Raw genomic sequence first — 17,183 nt, forward strand, 5'->3', positions numbered from 1 at the left:
CACGTACGAGACTGGACCGTACATGACCAGATCACTGCTAGCGACCACAACATCATCACACTAACCTTAAGTGGCACACCAAACGTCAACACAGAAACACTACCAAAAAGACTATTATTTGACAAAACAGACTGGGACAGGGTCAGACAAAAAATACATGAGCACATACCGCAAGACATCACCGGCAGTGTTGATTACAGAGCACACATGCTGACAGATATCATCACACACACACAGAACACCTGCATACCCACACAAAGAATGACAAAACACCAAAATATTCCCTGGACTACACAATTAACACGACTCAAACAAGACTCAAAACGTAAACGTAAACTTTACCAACGAGCAATTTCAGATAGAGAAAGACAATTACGACTACACGACTACCGGCTTGCCAAGGATAAATATAAACTTGAGCTGAATAAGACCAGGAAAGACCATTGGAACAGCCATGTAGCAGCACAAACACAACTAAACATTTGGGGGGAACCATACAAAATCGTGACAGAGAAAATTAAGAGCCCACTGGTTCTGGGAACGCTGCGACAGGAGGATGGTGAGATGACTAAGGGCTGGAGACGCACAGCGGAGTTCCTGCTGAGCAAACTCGCCCGACGACATCGCATACACAGACACACCACAACATGCAGCACTGAGACGCGAAGTAGACACAGTATACACCACACCAACCGTCACCTGTCCATTTGCGCAGGAAGAAGTGGCGACAGCGATCTCAGAACGTAAAAACAAAAAGGCGCCTGGACCGGATGGTACCCACTGTGAGGTACTGAAACAAATTGCACCGCAGATCACCCCGTTTCTCACAACGTTGTTAAACGATGCATTAAGGCTGGGCCGTGTGCCTGCAGTGTGGAAGACCTCGAAGGCGGTTATCATAAAAAAGGCTCCAGACAAAGACCCATCAGACCCCAAGTCATACAGACCAATTTGCCTTATCAATACACTCGGTAAAGTACAAGAAAAACTACTCTGCAAAAGACTACAAGCACACCGAACACTACGGGGACTGACACCACACCAATACGGCTTCAGGGAAGGGAAATCTATAGACGACGCAATTAACAGAGCACTTCAAATAGTACACGACACACCCTCCAAATACACACTTGCAATTATGATAGACATCTCAGGTGCCTTCGACAACCTCTGGTGGCCGGCCTTGTTCAAGAGGCTCAGACACCTGCAGGTACCGGAGTCTCTGTATAATAGTTTCATGGACTACTGCAGAGACAGAACGGTCGTTTGGCAAATGGACAACCAGAAAGTGATTAAACGAATTACAAAAGGCTGTCCACAAGGGTCGATCTGCGGCCCCATCTTCTGGGACATAGTTATAGAACCGCTCCTACAGTTACTAGAGGAGCACATCTTGACAGATGGAGCTGTCGCTTATGCTGATGATCTACTCGTCGTAGTTTCAGCAAATAACCGTGCCCAGCTAGAAGAAAGAGCCAATGGAACACTTAGGACAATAACCCAATGGTGCACAGATAATAAATTAAAGATAGCAGGAAACAAAACAACTTATACATTGCTAAAGGGTATCCTGCGCAGGAACCCAATAGTCAAAATCGGGGACACAAACATAAAAAGACTAGCAGTCACACGCTATCTAGGAGTATACATTGATGAACGATTGAACTTCCACGAACACATGCGAATATGCACAAACAAAGCAGAAAAGATACTACACAAACTGGCTAGGCTAAATTCGGAACAATTCAGACTGCCCCTGTCAGTGACACGAACATACCATTGCGCTCTCTTCGAGTCAGTACTATGCTTTGCTGCCAGTACGTGGGCCCACAGGTTAAATCTCTCAACCAACAGAACCATTGTACGTCGAGGCCAAAGAAGTGTTCTACTTCGACTAACAGGGGCATTTAATACAACATCAAATGACGCACTATGTGTCGTCATGGGAATTTTCCCCATAGATATCACCATCAGATACCGCGCAGCAATGTACTGGCTTAGGATGGGGAGAATAGACCAGGTTCGGCAGATCACTGGTGTACCGATTGAGACAACACGCCAACTCAGAGCATGGCGAGTGGATACCTGGCAGAGCGAGTGGGCCAACAGCGATAAGGGCCGCCGTGTCTACAACTTCTTCCCTGACATCCGGGAAAGACTAAAACTAAAACATATTGATCCCAGCCGCGGTATGGTACATTTCATCACAGGACATGGCCCTTATCCCACGCACCTGTACCGCGTGAGTCTGCAGCAGACTAATAGATGCACATGCGGGGAAGAAGGTTCCCCTGAACATACTGTCTTCTTCTGCGGACAACGCACGAACATAAGACACACAGTACACATAAATCGCCTGAACACACAGAACGAACTACATGCCATAATACGCGACCCGGAAAGGTGGACTGAACTCAACAAACTAACGGACGAAATCTCGAAGATCCAACAAATAGAATACTTGCGCAACAGACCCTACCGAAGGCAAGTCGGTCCAAACAGACGTCACGATGCCCAGGGGGATACAGATATGATTAGCACCACGAGTGATGAAGAAGAAACAGATACAGACCAGGGCACCAACACAGATATTGAAGCGTCCAGTGCGGATGATCCATAGTGTCAACCAAGTCAAATTCAAAGAACAGAGTGGAACAACCGACAAGAGGTGCACAAGTCACACACAATCCTAAAAACAGATTGCACCGTATATATAAATAGTTAACAGCATCTCCATGTCCAATAAGAGCTTAAAGCTAGGTACCTCTACAAGGGACCTACACCTTCCGTTAAGAGGCAGCGCACAGTCTGTATGGAAGGATCTTAATTGTGGTCCCTCTCTTTTGAGCCCAACCCGACGGATACCTATGGTAGATCGGGGAAAACCACCGCTCAGGCTGTGTTGCTGGCGGGGCCGGAAGGTGCTAACTGCCACACCATGTATCATTGTAAGTCTCATTGGCTCAGTGTGAACTGTTTGTACAACCAACCTACACAGCCTATACCTCAACCTCCACTATACTAAGAACTTCTCATCTGAAGCTTAAAGTTGGGCACCTCTTCAAGGGACCCACGCCCCCCTGGTAGGAGGCGGCGCACGTCCTGGTTGGAAGGATCTTAATTGTGGTTCCTCTCTTTTGAGCCCAACCCGACGGATACCTATGGTAGATCGGGGAAAACCACCGTTCAGGTCGTGTTGTCGGCGGGGCCGGGAGGTGCTCGCGCCTGATGTACTCTACTAGGAGCCTTGCAGGCTCAACACAAACCGTTAGCGTCATTACCTTATTACTTTTACCACGAGTACCCTTTCATTAGCAACTTTGAGCCAAGCACAAAATCAGTTACCTCTCTATTGTATATCGTAAATAGTTTAGCCGGCTGGACATGGAGGTCTTAGTCTTAGTTTCTAGCTTTAACGTACCCTAATCTCTTCTAGTTAAGGTAGTTTTTAGGATGGTAGATGTTAAAAGCATGGTGAGCAACGGCCAGCGTCTTGAGGGTCATTCCAAGACCCGGGCCGCCGCCCACAACCAGGTGACGGGCCATATTATACCTATAACTTCTCTATTCAGTTCTCTTCCTTCCTTCTTTCTAAATATTTAATTTCGTTTTGTTTATTAATATCTTACTTGATTTTGTATTAGTTATAAGTTTTTCTAATGCTGCACAAAAAAAAAAAAAAAAATCAAATGGATCTAAACAGAGCCCGCCTCCACGTGGCGGGACACGGGCAACGGTGTGAGTGGGGACGGGAGCCGGTGTGGTGTTACTTTCAGTCACTGCGGACCCCGGACCCAGTCACAGCGGCTAAGTGGCAATATACGACCCACCATAAGAAATTAGACGGTGGGTCATAAAATATAAGCAGCTAGTGAAAAAAAAAAAAAAAAAAAAAAAAAAAAAAAAGTGAAAAATTCCGGCGAGCAGGGGGAATGGTGTTCTCCGCAGTTAACACAGATAGGAGGCGGGGCACATGGAGTAGCAGGATGCGAAGGACGTCCACAATCCCGACACGTGATGCTGGAAGTACAGCGAGGTGACATGTGCCCGAACTTCCAGCATTTAAAACACCGCATCGGAGGAGGGATATATGGCTTCACATCACAACGGTAAACCATCACCTTAACCTTTTCGGGTAAGACATCACCCTCAAAGGCCAAGATGAAGGCACCGGTGGCTACCTGATTATCCCTCGGACCCCGATGGACGCGCCGGACGAAGTGAACACCTCGTCGTTCGAGGTTGGCGCGTAATTCATCGTCGGACTGCAGAAGAAGATCCCTGTGGAATATAATACCCTGGACCATGTTGAGACTCTTAAGCGGCGTGATGCTAACGGAAATATCCCCCAACATGTCACAATTGAGCAACCTCCGTGACTGGGCAGAGGATGCCGTTTTGATGAGCACGGAACCAGAGCGCATTTTGGACAAGCCCTCCACCTCCCCGAACTTGTCCTCTAAATGCTCCACAAAAAAACTGGGGCTTGGTTGACATAAACGATTCCCCATCAACTCGCGTACACACAAGGAACCGGGGCAAATAGTCTCCACTGCCTTCTTTTGCCATACGTTCCTCCCATGGAGTGGCCAGGGAGGGAAATGATCGTGGTTCGTATTTCCTGCCGTTGAGGTTAGACCTCGATCGCTTAGAGACTGCTGGTGGAGGCCCACCAGCGAGAGATGATGTACCACGCTTCATTGCGGGTCATCCGCCCTGATGCCACCTACTCCGACCAAGGGCCCTCCCCACAGGCGCCACCCAGCCGCAGCAATAGCCACCTGGCAGGACGGCCATTGTTGGGAGTCCTGATGCCCCAAGGAGGTGGGCATCTACTTCTTGGCATACGTGGGGAGTTAACGGCGCAGGCATCAGTAGAGCGATCCCTGTGTTGTCAGGGAGCTACAACCAAGAGTGTACATGGCGGCCCCACCACAATGGGCTGGCTACCGTGCTGGATCTTAGGTGCAAAACTGTCCAGGGTCGTCGTCGCAGTTAAAAGAAACACTGCAGAGTGCGGCGTGGGAATCGCACCCAGGGACGTATCCTCGCCCAAGAGATGGAAAACGAGCGGGACACCATTGCAACGACGAAAAACCGGCTAAAGGTCTCAACGCACGACGGATACAGTGCACCATGTAAGGTGCCCTTCCCCAATTGGCTCGCTCTTCGGAATAATTTAGAAAGATGGAGGTCAAACCCGAGAGCGGACCATCACATAAGGCCGAAACATTTGAGGCTCCTTTTGGTCGCCTCTTACGACAGGCAGGAATACCGCGGGCCTATTCTAACCCCCGAACCCGCAGGGGGTGAAAGGGAGGTAAGAAGGAAATGACAAGTATTTTGGACAGGTCAGGAAAACTGCTGGTGAATCCTGTGGATGCCTTGGGCAGATGGAGGGAATATTTTGAAGAGTTGCTCAATGTAGGTGAAAATACGATCAGTAAAGTCTCAGATTTCGAGGTAGAATGGGATAGAAATGATGATGGAAATAGAATCACATTTGAGGAAGTGGAGAAAATGGTCAATAGGTTGCAGTGCAATAAAGCAGCTGGGGTGGATGAAATTAAGTCGGAACTCTTCAAATACAGTGGAATGTCGGGTCTTAAATGGCTATACAGGATAACTGAAATGGCCTGGGAGTCGGGACAGGTTCCATCAGACTGGACAAAAGCAGTAATCACACCAATCTTGAAACATGGAAACAGGAAAGATTGTAACAACCACAGAGGTATATCTTTAATCAGTGTTGTTGGTAAAATCTTCTCAGGTATTGTTGAAAGGAAAGTGCGAGTATTAGTTGAAGACCAATTGGATGAAAATCAGTGTGGGTTTAGGCCTCTTAGAGGTTGTCAGAACCAGATCTTTAGCCTACGGCAAATAAAGGAGAAGTGTTATGAGTGGAACAGGGAATTTATCTATGCTTTATAGATCTAGAAAAGGCATATGAACGGGTTCCTAGGAGGAAGTTATTGTCTGTTCTACGAGATTATGGAATAGGAGGCAAATTTTTGCAAGCAATTAAAGCTCTTTACATGGATAGTCAGGCAGCTGTTAGAGTTGACGGTAAATTGAGTTCATGGTTCAGAGTAGTTTCAGGGGTAAGACAAGGGTGCAACCTGTCTCCACTGTTGTTCATATTATTTATGGATCATATGTTGAAAACAATAGACTGGCTGGGTGAGATTAAGATATGTGAACACAAAATAAGCAGTCTTGCATATGCGGATGACTTAGTTGTGATGGCAGATTCGATTGAAAGTTTGCAAAGTAACATTTCAGAGGTAGATCAGAAATGTAAGGACTATGGTATGAAGATTAGCATCTCCAAAACGAAAGTAATGTCAGTGGGAAAGAGATATAAACGGATTGAGTGCCAAATAGGAGGAACAAAGTTAGAACAGGTGGACGGTTTCAAGTACTTAGGATGCATATTCTCACAGGATGGCAACACAGTGAAAGAACTGGAAGCGAGGTGTAGCAAAGCTAATGCAGTGAGCGCTCAGCTACGATCTACTCTCTTCTGCAAGAAGGAAGTCAGTACCAAGGCTAAGTTATCTGTGCACCGTTCAATCTTTCGACCAACTTTGTTGTATGGGAGCGAAAGCTGGGTGGATTCAGGTTACCTTATCAACAAGGTTGAGGTTACGAATATGAAAGTCGCTAGGGTGATTGCAGGTACTAGTAGATGGGAACAATGGCAGGAGGGTGTCCACAATGAAGAAATCAAAGAAAAACTGGGAATGAACTCTATAGTTGCAGCAGTCAGGGCGAACAGGCTCAGGTGGTGGGGTCATGTTACACGCATGGGAGAAGCAAGGTTACCCAAGAGACTCATGGGTTCAGCAGTAGAGGGTAGGAGGAGTCAGGGCAGACCAAGGAGAAGGTACCTGGATTCGGTTAAGATTGATTTTGAAGTAATAGGCTTAACATCAGAAGAGGCACCAATGTTAGCACTGAATAGAGGATCATGCAGGAATTTCGTAAGTGGGCTGTGCTCCAGACTGAACGCTGAAAGGCATAATCAGTCTTAAATGGTGATGATGATGATGATGATGATGATGATGATGATGATGATGATGATTATTATTCAAAGCAAAATTAAAGCCCAAGTTGTTGAGTATGTTTAATGAAATTTTAATGTTCCTCAGGCTCTCGTGGAAGGCATCGCGGTTCTAATCCCTAAACACCCAGTATGCCGTTCTGTTGAAGATTTTAGACCGCTTACTATACTGAACAAAGACTACAAAATTCTAGAGCGTATTATTTCTAACAGACTGAAAATGTTGATGAATATTGTTATTGATCAGTACCAGACCAGTGTAGGTGTTGGCAGGACGATCTGCCACAATTTGTTTCAGTACAGGGAAGTCATTGTCATTGCCATTGCAGAGGCCCTCAAGGTGTGAGTTAGTTTCCCTTAACTTTTCAAAGGCGTTCGACAGAGTAAACGATCAGTTTCTGGTACAGACGATGCGTGTCATGAGTTTTTCAATACATTTTACAAACCTTATACATGAGGTACTTCGTAAAGGTGTAACGTGACTCATGGTTAACGGCAAGCTGAGCAAACCGATTACAGTTAATAGTTCGGTGAGACAGGGATGCCCAATGTCAATGGCCTTGTTTGCCATTGCTGTTGGGCCTTTGCTTGTTGCCTTGACTCAGCGTCTACAAGGATTAACCATCCACGGCATTAAGGTTGTTTGTGCTGCATATGCCGATGACGCCGGTTTTCTATTCACGGAAGAAGGAGAAGTCGAGGAAGCCCTTCAGATCGTCAAAATATACGAACGTGTAGCGGGAGCGAAGTTGACTGCAATGAAGTCTGGCATTATGATCATCGGACGCGGCATCTCGCTGCAACATCACGGTAGCTGCAAATACTTTCGAAAATGAAATGCCTAGATATTGAGCACAGGAGCCACATACGGCACATAATTGCTGTCAACTATCGGAATCTTCTATCCAGTATGCGTGCATGCATACAGACCCACTACCTAAGACGCCTTAATGAAATACAGAAAGTTACCTTCGCTAATGTCTACATCACATCCAATATTAACTATGTTGCACAAGTACTGCCCATGCCACATGAGGCGGAGAAACGTTTGCTGTCAGCTTTAGGCCATTTTGTCACACGAGGTCACATTTTTAATGTTAAGTACGATACCCTCACTCTCTCCATTTAACAGATGTTCGTAACAAGTCACGGGCGTTGTACGTATGCACCACCTACAAACGGTGGAGGTTGTTACCGAACAGTCCACGGCTCGCTTGTTAACCGAAATAGCGCCGGCCTGCCTGCGGCCTCCCGTCTATGTTTCACATATTCCGCATGCACTGACTCACTTTAAAAGCTTTTTTTATAGAGTTCAGTTACGTACAGTCAACAACACCAGAAAATGAGCTTTCAGTGGTGAAGATTGTTCATAATACACTAATGGAAAACAAGAACAGGAACATTATCGAACACAAATATCCAAATCATGGCTGGCCAGTAATTTGGAAAAATATACATTGTCGTGATTTACCAACGTTAGTAAAAGCATCTTGGTACAGGGCAGTTAGCCGAATGTATAGCATGAAGTCTTGAATTGGTATTGATTGCACGGTTGAGTCCCCTTTGTGCAATACGTGCAACTTGACTGACAATTATGAACATCGTTTTGTGTGCACCAAACGTATAATTAGTATGGACCTGCATCGGACGAAAGCTGGTAACTCTTTCATCCAGACTCAGTCCCGTACCCCAACACAAACTAAACTCTGTAAATAATGGACAAAGTGACTCTCTAACCAGTTGACAGTCACAAGATACCAAAAGCGAGGAGTAGTTCTGTATGTATCTGGCATTACAGTTCCACATACTTTCGAAGACAAGAAATTGTAGGAAACAATATGCCAATTTTTTACAAGTCGTTCTTCGGTGAAAGTAGTACTGTTAATTTATTTCTTTCTATTTTTTTTTCCATCTCCAGTCACTGTGACGTTTACTGTACAGTGCACCGAAAGGGAATACTTTATTTTCTTTCTGTCTTTCTGGAGGAACAGAGGTCCTTATTCCACTTTCTGTTTACATGAGTTTATCATTTATCAACCGGCATTTTACGTCAATGTTGCCAAGCGCCTTGTTTTTTCCCTTCACTGTACATATATTGTGTGATCTATATTTAAAAAAATAAAAATAAATAAAAAATAAAAAGAGGAAGATCCTCGCAGTATATGACTACGCCAACCCTTTTCGTTTGTTCGAAGTCATATTGCTTTAAAACAAAGAAGCCAGCCAAGAGGAACAAGATTAGTACAAAAAAAAAATAGTCTATGTATACATACATATCTATCCAAAAAAACTTACAAAAATAAAAACAAAATGAAGGGGTTGTAGACCATAAGCAGGGGATTGCTGCCTGGGATGAAGTACGGTGGGGACTTCGAGGGCCCCATGGCCGCTATGGTAGCCGTGAGGGCCCAGCAGAACTCTGAAAATGGCATCCACCTCCTCAGGAAAAAACTTGAAAAATAACACAAAAAAATCAAACCAATGCAAATGGGACTGCTGTTATTATAAGACTTCTCCTGTGTATCCATTCCTGAACAATAGAGAAGTTTTCGTTTGGGGGGTGTCGTCGTAAATATTCATTAAGACTGTAATTATGAGATATAATTCATGGAAAATAAAGCCGGGGCCGAGTAAGGCGATTCACGGCGAGCGAAAGGCGGGCCTAAAGGGGAGGAAGGAGGTCCTTAAAAAAAAAAAAAAAAAAAAAAAAAAAAAAAAAAAAAAAAATGGCGTTGAGCGTTCGACTGCAGATCGGGAGGTCCCCGGTTCAATCCCGGATGCCCACTTCATTCTTCAATAACTCGAAAAAAGAATAACTATTGTCGCTATGAGTTGCAAATACATGTTTGTGATGCACTACGCACGCCATACCGAAGGCTTTGGAGCAACATTTCAATGGGGGGATCGCAGCCCAGGGTCTTTTAGGTCACCATGCTCCCGCTATGAGGTGTAACTGTACGAAATCCACTTGCTTGGCGGGAGAATCTTGTATGCTGAATTTTATAGAATATGGTGATTGACAAAAGTCTTCATGTACTGCTGCACGGAGCAACAAAAATTGGAGGAGCTGGGATCTGAACCCAGGACTTTCTGCATGCGAAGCAGACACTCTACCACTGAGTTACACCCCCGCCAGAGCAACTACATCTGGGACGAGTCTCTCGTGGATCCTACTGTCATTATTTCTTAGGTTTGAACGGTACAGTAATTGTTCGAGGAACCTGTTCATGATAAGACCTAAGCAGCGTCTACTCCGTGGTGCAACGGTAGCATTCTGGCTTTAGCCGTCGCCGCGGTCGGACGTGCTTGTTCTTTACTCCGCGTATGTTAGCGCTATCGCCGGTGTTTGGTGTTTACGTCAATCTATCTGCGCATTTTCGTTGTTGTATTTTGAGTGGTGTCCATGATAAGTGTTTTTGAAGCGTTGTCGTCCGTCCCACGTCTCGTGCTTCGTCGCAATTTCGCTAGCAACCGAAATTTCGCCGGAACCGAAGACCATGTGTGACACCGTAAGGAAGAATACTGTGGTCTTTTCGTTCGAGAAAGCAACTCGTCCTGTCCAACCCACTGCACTGAAAATACATGACCGGCTTACAGAAGTAATCGGTATTCATTCTGACTCTGTACATACAACGCAAATAGATGCTGGAAACTACTATGTGTATGTTTAATTTCTTAACTCAGTGACGGTTGATAAGATAGTTGCGCGGTCGGGTAATTCAGCTCAATTTGTTCATAGAGATGGTTCACAAAGTGTTGTTTTTATCCGAAAAGCCGATATTATGTACACCAATGTCAGAGTGTTGAATGTTCCCATCGAAATTGATAATCAGTTTATTAAATCTGTCTCAAACGAACGGTGGTCGAAGCTATATAAACTGCAGTGTTTTAATGGCATTAGGTCAGAGGAAATGGAAGTGAAAGCTAATATTGCATCTCACATATCCGTCGCCGGTCGTAAAGCGCATGTTGTCTATTCCGGACACGAACCAACGTGCAATATTTGCAATGAGACGGATTATTTCCGGCAAGATTGTCGGCGCCGTGTATTTATTCTTCGCAGCAATGTAACAAAGCGTCAAAAACTGACAGTCACAGATGTTTTGCTAAGTAGTAATCCACTTATTCTGGCAACGATAGTGATGCTAGTACTTCTGCGGCGTCAGCCATAAGTAACAATGATTTCCCTCCTTTGAAATTAACACCGAATAGTCTTTCCGTTCGCGAATACGATTTTCAAAACAAGAAGCGACCTTTAGAAACCGTAGAAGACGCCTCGGACGACGATTCCTCCCCTAGCTCTCATTCCACCCGAAAACAGAAACTGTTTCGTCTGGCGCTTCTGCACTACACTAACTGCTCACAACAGGAAATGTCGACAGCAGCTGAAGCCACCCTTACGGCAGCCGCAGTTGAACACATTCAGGAAGTAAAAGGAGCTGAGCCCCTAACGAGTGGAGCGGCGACTGAAAAGCGAGACCTCTAAGAACACGAATTGGCACAACACCACCTCATTCGTGGTCTCACAGATGATCAACCGGACGATTCAACTCCTGCAATGGAATCCGTGGACGAAGCGTAAGCTAGTGCAAGTCACCAACAGACCGCTGTTGAGGTTGCTTCGGTGCTGATACAACTAAACACGGACAACTCGCAGGGAAGCGCGTTGAGCCAAGACGTCCAACGACGTCGGCTCAAACCCCAACCGAATCTCAAGGTTTCCCGCCACCAAACCAAACAACACTCTGACAAGGATGACGCGATGGGCAAAAATATCCTGTATGAAATCGTTACGGAAAGACCTAAGGAGGAATATTCCAGTAATACTGATGAGGCAAAGAAGCTCCCTAAAACCAAATCCAGAAGTAGTTTGGAATTCAGCATCAAAATGAGGCTTTTAGAAAATTATATGAAACGGTAATACTTCTAATCGTAACAACGTTCTTGTAATAATTTCCGAGGCACCAGGCTCAGTGATTTACGCATATGAATATGATTATTTACGGATTTTTGTTTTTAACTGACTGCTGAAGTAATACCTTTCCTTTCTTCTAGAGGTAGCGCAGTTACTCTTTTCACTGCTATTTTATTGCGTATTATTTGGCTCGGAGCATCATGGGACTTAACAGCTGAGGTCATCAGTCCCCTAGAACTTAGAACTACTAAAACCTAAGGACATCACACACAGCCATGCCCGAGGCAAGATTCGAATCTGCGACCATAGCGGTCGCTCGGCTCCAGACTGTAGCGCCTAGAACCGCACGGCCACTCCGACCGGCCACGTAGTGGAATAGTCATAATCCATGTATGTCGAAGTCTAGACAGATCCTTAAAGTGGAAGTGACGCCTGTGTATTTTTCTGACCACAGCACGGTGCTGGCTTCAACCGACTCGCCGTTAACTCAGCCAATGACACCTCAACATATCTCTGCCACAGGAAGATGAATAAGGAGAACGTCTGCAGGAAGCATGTAGGAAGCATGTAGGAAGTGCCTGCGTTTTGCAGATAGGCACGTGACAGTAACAGATTGGTGGTGCAACCAGGCAAAACCGTAATTGAGGAAAGTCCTCATTTAGTATAGTCTTCAACGATCTAGGGACACAAAGAACACCATAGAATTTTGCTACACAGTGTTACGAAATTTATATTAGCAGCCAGATAACTCCAACATTCGTCTGGCGGACATCAAACAAATCAAGGCTAAATTGCTTAGTATTAGGAGACTGCAGATGGAAGGTTTGAAATTAAAATCTAAAGCTAAAACCGCGTCAGAGGATGAAACTACTGCGTTGTATCACCTGCTGCGACACGCTCGGAACAGGAGACCAACCTTCATTGACCAACCTGAATCTGACAATGGCGTGACTCTCACGTCTCAGGAAGACATCGTCAATGCGGTGTATCGATATTACGAGAATCTGTATTCTGCAAGTCCGATATGTGGAGAGTCTTACGACGAATTTCCCACAGGCATCGGATGAGGACAATGACGACCTTCTCGTTTAGTTCACTAACGAAGAAATCCACCGTATGATAGTCTCCTCTGAAGAAATCGCCAGGACCGGACGGTTTGCCTGTCAAATTTTATATTCGATATTGGCCCGTGATAGGAGATAAATTTACCCAAATGGCGAACGAGGTTCTTCTGGGAAACAAATACCTGCTGCTTTTAAAGAGAGCCGTAGAGTATTAATTCCAAAAAATGCGGCAAAAAGAAACAAACAACTTCCGTCGTATTTCCCTATTAAATTCCGATTATAAAATAATTGCAAGAATTTTAAACAACAGACACACTCAGTTGGCCACGAAGATAAGAAGCCCCTATCAGTCATGCGTGCCTCGCTGAAGTATTTTTAAAAGTATAGCAGAATACAGAGACATAATTGCCATCACCGCTGTAACCAATATAAAATGTGCACTGCTCTTCGTTGACTTCGAAAAAGCATTTGATCGAGTGAATCACAGTTTCCTTAGTGCAACGCTGAGAAAAATGGGTTTTGATGGACGAGTCGTCCATGTGATTAGGAACATTGGAACAGGCATCAGCGCCTGTGTATCAGTCAACTACCAAAGAACGAAACAGCTTGAGATAAGGCACGGCGTACCTCAGGGTAACCCCCCTCTCAATGCTCGTATACGTAGTTTCTTTGGAACCTTTTCTCTGCAGTGTGCATGCCAGTCTAACTGGCCTCACATTATCTGGCCACAGAAAAGTGATCAACGCTTATGCAGATGATGTCGGAATCGTCCTGAGAAATCCCGACGACATTTCCAAATTGGATCTGTTAATAAAAAACTACTGTAGGGTCTCCGGAGCAAGCAAGCATCAACGACAATAAAAGCAAACTTCTGAACTGGTTTCCACCACAGAATAATAGCCTGGGCCACGTCGATTACCCATTGTAAAGCTCTTGGAACAACCTTGACGAGTTTTCCGATGAAAATGGCAGCCATCAATTGGCGGAATACATCGCACCAAATTCTTGGCACCCCCAAAATCTACATCGCAACATCAACCAAGTGCTGAGAGTAATTTTAATTAACGATTACCTTCTCTCCACAAGTTACTACGCAGCCCAAATCTTCCCGCTACCGAAAATGACAGCAAAAAAGATGTCAATCATTGCCAGCTATCTATGGAGAGGAGAAATATTCAGAGTGGACGCAAAAACAGTGACTCTCTATCCCAAAAATGGAGATCTAGGCTTGGTCGTCATCACAAGTAAAGCCTATGCACTTTTTATCAAAAGGACAGCACCTATCCTCAGAGAAAATACTAACTGCATTACCACCAAATTATTCGAATTAACCAAACCTGCAAGTCTACAAGCACCAGTCTATGTACAAAAAATAAATCGCCGGCTCCAGCACATTCGGACATACTTCGTGAACTGAGCTATCTCAGCAATGATATAACCAACTCGCGACGGATAACGACACGAGAGGTTGTGTGTAACAGAAAGCGAACGGAGGGGAAAAACAAATTAGTAACAAAATATCCGCATTTGGATTGGGACGCCAAATGGAAAAATATCAGTATCAGGGGTCTACCATCGGACGTCAAATCCGCGTGGTACAAAACGGTGAATCGGATCGTCAGCACCAACGAAAGATTAAATGCAATCGGCATTTGTGAAACGAATCCTTGTTTCAAATGCACCCAAATCGACACATTACTACACAGATTTACGTGCAATGATAACATAAGAAATTGTCACTGGATCAGAGAACAGTTTGCTTTTATTACGCCATATTCCATAGCAAATTTTCCCACAGTAACATTTCTCAGGCTAGAGACTCGATACTTTCGAAAAAAAAAAAAAAAAAAAAAAAAAACTCAGTACGTTGGTTACTGGGGCAATATGTAAATTACATCATTAATAATGTAGGAACTAACAGTACCACTGATTTTCATTTGAACATGAAGTGTGCATTTTACAGAAGTGTAAAATATACAGACCACAAAAGAACTGTGGCAATATGCTCAAAATCTTGTTTCAAGCGACCAACGTAAGTCCATTGTCTTTTTTTTACTACAAGGAAAGAGGTGGGAAAAGCCTCATTGTCATTCTCTAATTTAATATAAACTTACGTTACGTTTAAGGAGAAAGTTCTCTTGCTTTACAAAACGAATAACAAGATAAACACAAGAACAAAAGAACAAAAGAACAAAAGAAGACGAAGAAATACATGGCTGATGAATTCTTCCTACAGTGAATTTAATTTTATGCTTCATAGGGAGTTTTATTTTGTACACCGAATAAGGAATGACAGAATATGTAATCAATACTCATCTGCAGGAGCGATTCTGTGACAGGCACGGTGGGGCCATCGTGGCCAAGCCTCAAGTACATTGACCCCTACCCACTTTGTCCCCGCCTGCCCCATGCTGATCAGCTCAGTCTGGTAATACCAAGTATACAAATGTACAAGATTGTTTTACTATAAATCAATTTTTATGTTTCAAACAAAGTTTCTTTTGCCTTCAAGAAAAAAAGCTTTAAAATATAGACAAAAAAAGTAGCGCGTCTGACTCCAGATCAGAAGGTTGCGTGTTTAAATCACGTCGGGGTCACAATGAAATTTTCGTTTACGAAAGCCACACGCGAGTATGTCAATTTAATCAGATACCAAACGATTACAGAGAACGGACGAACAGAACCTGCTTGAAAGAGGCTACTAGTGCAGTTTTCGCATACTGACATTAAGGTCAAGGCGCCGACTCGCAGTTTCTCCAGGCGCGAAGTGTCTAGTATTTTTGTTATTTATATCGTTATACGTTAATCTCTGACAGATAATGATAACGTAATATTTTGCTCGATTAGACGTCTTTAGCGAGGCTGAGTATAGCCGCCGGCCGGTGTGGCCGAGCGGTTCTAGGCGCTTCAGTCGGGAACTGCGCGACCGCTATGGTCGCAGGTTCGAATCCTGCTTCGGGCATGGATGTGTGTGATGTCCTTAGGTTTAAGTAGTTCTAAGTTCTAGGGGACTGATGACCACAGATGTTAAGTCCCATAGTGCTCAGAGCCATTTGAACGATTTGAGGCTGAATATAGTATTTTTCCCCAAGTTATCGGAATAGAAAGATTGTGAAAGGGGGTACAGCTCAGTCGCAGTTGCGAGCCATCCGCCAAGCGGGACGTTCCTCCAGTGTAAGCAACGGCTGTGTCGCTGCGTCACAGGTTAGTAGAGCTGCTTGCTGCCTTGTGCTTTATTCCTTTCTTCTCGGAATATGTAAAATGAGTTTACCGAATTATCAGATAAAGGATACTATAAAGTTTTCTTTTGACCGTAATCATGTGAGGCCTTAAGCTATAGAAATCAAAATGTGGCTAATAGAAAAAGTGGGTATACATGGAGATGATGTTGAGGGTATTCATTTTGTCGTTTGTTTCGAATGCTGTTTTTATTAAGATGAAATCATCTTATTTATGCACTGATATTGTGGACAAATGTGGAGATGTGGTAATGTTCAATCATTCTGATGGTACGATCAGTGCTGTTATTGTGTCTCCTGCCGGCTTTGGTATTCGGATGGTTAGAATATTTGAGATACCTTTTGAGATACCAGCTGAAGAGATCAATTTAGTTCTTAAAGGATATGGCAGAGTTATCTCAGATTTTGCTGAAAAGTGGTCCGAGCCGTTTATGTTCCCTGTTCTTAACGGGGTTCGGCAGGTCAAGATAGAACTTCAAGAGCACATCCCGTCTTTCATAAAAGTATGTTTTTTTTTTGTTTTGGTTTTAGAGCGCAAAACTGCTATGGTCATTAGCGCCCGGCCCGTGACTTAGGAAACAGTAAAAAACCGAAATTGAAAACCAGCAGCTATGGGAACAAAGTCATAAAATTGGAGAAACTAAAAGCAGAAGGAAGGCTTAAAAATCCACTACAGAAAGGGGTTGGTTGTCCCCAAAAAAAGCTTCAAATGACTGACGTCATTTCACTGGCACTAATAAACTGGAGAACGCGTTCGGCTGAGCGCGTGTCATCTGCTAAGATGGACGATATATCAGGCGACAGCTGTAGACTGGAGCGTAACGGATTAAAATAGGGGCATTCAGTTAAAAGGTGTCTTACCGTCCACAGCTGAGAGCAGTGGGGACAGAGTGGGGGAGGAT

At 44.4% G+C, this 17,183-nt stretch overlaps 1 non-coding gene across 1 annotated transcript; it reads right to left on the reverse strand.

Annotated features, from left to right (window-relative positions):
* Nucleotides 1–10,122: 10,122 nt before the first annotated feature.
* Trnaa-cgc (transfer RNA alanine (anticodon CGC)) lies at nucleotides 10,123–10,194 on the reverse strand. The gene has a single exon. It is a non-coding gene; the product is annotated as a tRNA-Ala (tRNA).
* Between the last annotated feature and the right edge of the window lie 6,989 nt (nucleotides 10,195–17,183).

This window comes from Schistocerca nitens, chromosome 4 (genome assembly GCF_023898315.1).
Source record: "Schistocerca nitens isolate TAMUIC-IGC-003100 chromosome 4, iqSchNite1.1, whole genome shotgun sequence".
NCBI lineage: Eukaryota > Metazoa > Arthropoda > Insecta > Orthoptera > Acrididae > Schistocerca > Schistocerca nitens.